The 6,000-nt window shown below is 45.1% G+C and overlaps 1 pseudogene; it reads right to left on the minus strand.

The window, feature by feature from the left end:
* Positions 1-3,535: 3,535 nt before the first annotated feature.
* On the minus strand, positions 3,536-5,725 carry LOC144322806 (non-histone chromosomal protein HMG-14 pseudogene; annotated as a pseudogene).
* Positions 5,726-6,000: the final 275 nt, after the last annotated feature.

The raw sequence follows: 6,000 nt of genomic DNA on the forward strand, positions 1-6,000 counted from the left end.
AATGACCTCTCCCCACAGACAGTTTGAGAAGCACATTTGAGAAAGCTAGGGACAGCGGGAAGTTTTGAGCTAAGAATGGGAATGCAGGTGCAGGGCCTGAGGCCGGAGGGGGAAGCCCTAGTGAGACACAGTTTGCAGAGGGTAGGAGGGAAGCTGTAGGAAACACTGGTATTCCCCCATCAGCAAAGTTTCTAAAGGTCCAGGGATCTTGGCTTCAAAGTAGAGGTCCGTTGCTACACCTCGTGTCACCTGGAATGATGCACACTCCAAAAGCCTCTTTGCCTTCCCGGCTTGTAGAGCTTCTGCAGCACCACCACTGATAAACTCAGAGACCGCATTATCTACTGATGGTATCCCACACAACATGGCCTCAAAACAAGGAATGCATTTTACACCAAAGGTGTGCCAGTGGGCTCCCACATGCCCCATCACCAAGAAGCAGCTGGCTTGTGGAAGAACTGCCCAAATGCTCCATTAAGATACCATCTGGTGGCGGCGGGGATACCTAGGTAGCTCAGCGGTTGAGCATCTGCCTTTGACTTGGCATAATCCCAGTCTGGGGATCGAGTCCCACACTGGGTTATGAATATCCTGCTTCTCCCTCTATGTTTCTGCCTCTCTCTCTCTCTCTCTCTCTCTGTCTCTCATGAATAAATAAATAAAATCTTAAGAAAAAAAAAGGATACCATCTGGAGGACAATACCTATTGAGGCTGGAGTGCGAGCCTACAAAGTGTGTATATGCATCAAACTGATGACCAAATATGGTGCCATCTCCCCCATACACAGAGTTCACAGGCTTGAGAACCAGCAGTGGAAATGGGAGCGTTTCCCCCTCACCATTTCACTGACATCTTCCTAAAGAAGACTTACATTCTCTCCCAATCACCTTAGACCCATGAGACCTAATAGGTCCTGACATTCAGGGAGGAATACAGTTATGGTTTCTACCACTGGAAGCTGAGAGCGCTTCCTGCTATGTGGGCTCTCCATTTACTGAACCAACAAGCAGATTGAAGTGGTCTCTGTACTAGGAAGGGAGCTGACCCCAATTATGAGAAAGAAATTAGATTGTTGTAGGCAGTGGGAGCAAGAACTTTGTATGAACCTAAGAGATTCCCTGGGTGCCTTCTAGTACCCCTGGCCTAGTAGTACTGGTCAGTGGAAAGCATACAACCCAAAAAAGATGGGCTCACTAAGAAAGGACTCATGCTATAAGAGTAAAGATTTGGAAAAGAACCACCAGATAAATAACACTACCTGATTAAGGTACTGACAGAGGATAAGGGGAATGCGGAATGAGCAGTGGAAGAAGGAGCCCTAGTTGCCAACTCAAGTCTCCTGAGTTTATGTATCATCCATGGCTATTGCAGCAAAGTCAAATTACAAGAACAGTATGGCTCACAAGCTTAAATATCCGTTATCTGATGCTTTATAGAAAACGTTAGGTTAGTGAGGATGTAAAGAAAAAAGAGCCCTCATGCACTGTTGTGGGAATATAAATTGGTGCAGTCACTATTGAAAACACTATGGAGGTTCCTCAAAACATTAAAAATAGAACTACTATATGATCCAGCAATTCCACTTCTGGTAATTATCCAAAGGAAATGAAAACATGAACTCAAAAAGATGTACGCCCCACCATGTTCACTGCAGCATTGTTTATAGTAGACAAGACATGGAAGCAGGCTATGTGCTCATCAGTGGGTGAATGGATAGCAATTTGGTATATATACACAATGGAATATTATTCAGCCATAAAAAGAAGTAAATCTTGCCACTTGCACAATATGGATGGGTCTTACGGATATCATACTAAGCAAAGTAAGTCAGACAGAGAAAGACAAATATAGTATGAGCTTACCATATGTGGAATCTAAAAACAAAACAAAACAAAAGCTCATAGATACAGAGCACAAGTAGATGATTGCTGGAGGTGGGGGTAAGGTGGGAGAAATGGAGAAAGGTTATAAAATAAATAAGTTTTGAGAATACAATGTACAGCATAATGACAATAGTTAATGTATTGCATATTTGACAGTTGCTAGAGAGTAGATCTTTAAAGTTTTCATTACAAGAAAAAAAATTGTAACTATGCATGGTGATGGTTTTTTTTTAAATTTTATTTATTTATTCATGAGAGAGAGAGAGAGAGAGAGAGAGGCAGAGATACAGGCAGAGAGAGAAGCAGGCTCCATGCAGGGAGCCGGACGTGGGACTTGATCCCAGGACTCTAGGACCATGCCCTGGGCCGAAGGCAGATAACTCAACTGCTGAGCCACCCAGGTGTCCCAGGTGATGGATGTTAAGTAGATTTATTGTAATGATTATTCCACAATCATAATCACAATTTCACAAATAATCACATTATTTCACAATGATATGTTGAATATCATTATATTGTATACCTGAAACTTATATGATGTGATATGTTACTTATATCTCAATTAAGAAAAGAAAGTAAAAATTGCCCAATCCCTGCTATAACTATTGGGGTCCCCTGTGGAGACACAGTGTTCTCTGAGAGAATGGATGCTGAGGCCAAAAAGGGGTGGGATGTTTGAGATGGTTTCCATTTGCCCCTGTAGGGCCCCTCTCCACCCACTTCCATCCCTATCATATATCTGTTCCGGCTACCTCAAGCGTTCTCTGTTCCTCTGACTTCCAGAAATGGAAGACATTTAGCAGGAGATGGGAGGCAGAGAAGGAAGTGAGATCCTTCCTTCAGAGTTAGTCTCCCACAGCCAAAGGTCACAGCTCCTCTTGGACAACCTTCTCCACGTGGCCCTTCCAGTCTCAGAGTTCCAGAAGCTTCTCCCTCCCTTTACCCCATCAGGCCCAGGCACAGTAATGGGCCCCTGCTCTTATTAGCACCAGAGCCCTGCCTGCTGTTTCCCTCCACACTGTCCACACATCCACAAAGGGCCCTTTTACAAAAATCTTCTCAGGTATCCAATTTGAAGGTATTATCTTAAACCACAGGAACCCTGATGGGTACATAATATAACTTGGCTTGTTTTTTTCTATAAGTAAACTTAATTTGAATCCACCAGGCTTCGGTTTGATTTTAACAGAGTTCTGGTATAATCTCTGTTAATTCGAGATTCCACACTTGCCTGCATCTGGCTAACAGGACCCCTCCCTCCTCTGGGGCCGTGTGAATGTAGAGTGACCCTGTGATCGACTTGTGGGTCAGATAGTCCCAAGTCGACACCTGTTGTCTCAGCATCATTATTGTCTTCTTTCTCATATTCTAAACGATGTTTTTAAGGCTATGAACATTCCTCTGAATACCACTTTGTATGCATCCCCCAGGTTTTCATGTGAATGTTCTTAAACAGCTCCAGTTCTACTCCCTCTTCTGCCCTAGGATTATTTAGAAGGATTTTGATTTTTACTTTCAAGGTTTTTTTCTTTCATAATTTTTTTATTGGTTGTTCTGAGGATCAGTACAGACATTTCAATTTGTACACAATTCTTAACATACGTACCGAAAATCTAAAAAATCATGTAGTTGTGATTCTAAAAGTTATTCCAGTGACCTTCCAGCTTAAAATTTGGAGGCAAATTTTCCTTAACAGTATATCAAGTACCAATATCTTCAAATTTTGATACACTGTTACTTTGTTAAGTCCCATTAATTCACAATTTAATATCATATACACTACATATTCAAATGTTCAATCTTGCACAGCACATTAACAGTTACTAGAAAAACTGGACTACCACAACCAAGATGTTACAGAGTGCACAAGAATTCTGACAAGGAGAGTCAAGATCTAGGAGTGGTTTTCTTTAGGAAACAATTCTACCAAAAACAACATGGGAATAGAAGAAATTTAAAAAATGTTCAAGACATATTAAATGCACGACTGACTCCAAATTGCCATTTAGTATGCTTGGTATTTATTATAGGATATAAAAACTACCCCGTCTATGGAATGTTGAGCTGACACCCAAAACAATCAAAGCCTCCCACATTCAATATCCCACTATTTTCTGGTTGTACCAAAAAAGTAACAACCAGCAAATGATTTCACCTCTTAAAAATAAGCATTCACACTTAAAAAATGGGAGGAGGTGGGATTCCTTCCTTCTTAAAAATGTTTCTAGAGCTACTAAAAAACTTGCATTTACAAGTTGATAAAAATCTTCCTCTGGATTGTACAAGAAGGGAGACAGGGACCACTGATAAGACATGGTATATGGTATTAATCAGACTTGGCTTCTTTGTCTCCGCTTCATCGGAGGCTGGACTCTCCTCGTTCTTGGTTTCTCCGTTTTCTGCAGGTAAGTCTTCTTTCGTTTCTTGGTTAGCCACTTCAGCCTGTTTTCCCTTTGCTCCCCTCTTCCCCTTTGTTTGCACTTTTTTGTCTGAAGATTTATCCTTTCCTGCCACCTTTTTTGGCTTCGTTTCCACTTTTGCGGGAGCAGGTTTAGCGGACAACCTCGCTGACCTCCTCTTGGGCTCCTCCTTGGCCGCGCCCTCGGTGACCTTCCTCTTGGGCCTCGTGCGGGCGCCGAGAGCCTCCGCGAGGCTGGGCTGCCTGGGCCGCTGACACTCCTCCCACCGCCCGAGCTGCTGCGGCCGCCAAGTTTTGTTTTGTTTTTACTATGCTTTTATTGTACTGGTATCCCATGTGTGTTCCTGACACCTTCTCTCATTGTCTTTCTCCTTACAACAGCTCACCCAGCTAGAGTATCATTCCCGTTTCACATATGAAAAAACACAAGTCTAGAAAGGGCTAGGCTTTAAGGTCCTTAGGGACAGAGTAGGGAGTCAATCCTAACCCAGCAGGCTAGGGGAAGCACCATTTCTTGCCCTAGAGGAACAGGCTTTCCACAGAAAGAGGCTGCTGGGCAGTTCTTCTCAGCCCTGTCCTGAGCTTTGCATCTTCTCAGTGGGTGACACCAGAGAGACGAGGCCATCCAGTCGGGATGTGCAGTCTCTCTCTCAGGCCCAGAAGCTACCCCTCAGATTCCAGCTGCAGCCCAGGGCCTGCTAGGTCCTCCCTCCAGTGCAGCAAGGGGAGAAAGATGCTGGCAGGGAGGTTATCTATGGACTTACTCAGTTGGCCCTGTTGTCGCAAAGGCAGTGCGGTGACCAAAGCCAGGAAGCACCTGGCAGGTGCTCATTGTCAGTCAAGGAGCCAGGACCATTAGGTGGCCACTTTCAATAGGGGCACTGGGGAGAGGAGCTTTTCTGGGAGGGGACATGGACTAGCCCTGTGTGGCCATTTGGGACTAGGGGGAGGCTTCCAGGCTAAGGGAACACCAAGGGCCTGGAAGAGGGGACAAGAGACTTCTTATGCTCACTAGAGAATGGAGCTCAGATCTCTGGGCACGGCCCCAAAGTCTTTCACACTATCTCCTGGCCTCTTCCTTGTTCTTTGTTGACACACACATATACACATGTACAGACACACACACACACACACACACACACACACACACACACACACACAAACTGCCCAGAAAAGCTGGGCCCTTTTGATAACTTCCTGAACCAGCATAGGCTGTGTGTAGGTTTGGGGGTTAATGGAGCATGTGCTAACCCTGAGAGTGGCTCCACCTGAAGGCCCCCTGCCAGCACCAGCTGGTGGCAGCTCGAGGGTCCCAGCCATGCCACATGAATGCATGATGCATCCGGCCTCTCTGGCCCCTCTCCCCATCTGTCCAATGGGCGGGTTGGCCCAGAAGGCCCCAGTGTCCCTATAGCCCGCCATAGTCTGACTCATTCTGCAAACAAGTAACACACAGCTCATTTTCTTCGTCTGCTACTGACAAGACCATCTCGAAAAATCCTGTTATGCTGGGATGGCTGACAAAAAGGCCATCTGGGCAACACCCGTCCCTAAGGCCACTGATCATTCACTTCCCAGCTGTGTTTTTAGGAGAAAATAATTAAGGGTCTGAGCACTGCCAACAGGGTGGCTTTGTGGCTATCCTTGGTGGTGACCCCCCCACTGATTAAGCTCCCTCGCCCTGGCTGGAGCCCCAC

Source organism: Canis aureus, chromosome 10, assembly GCF_053574225.1.
Source record: "Canis aureus isolate CA01 chromosome 10, VMU_Caureus_v.1.0, whole genome shotgun sequence".
Classification (NCBI taxonomy): domain Eukaryota; kingdom Metazoa; phylum Chordata; class Mammalia; order Carnivora; family Canidae; genus Canis; species Canis aureus.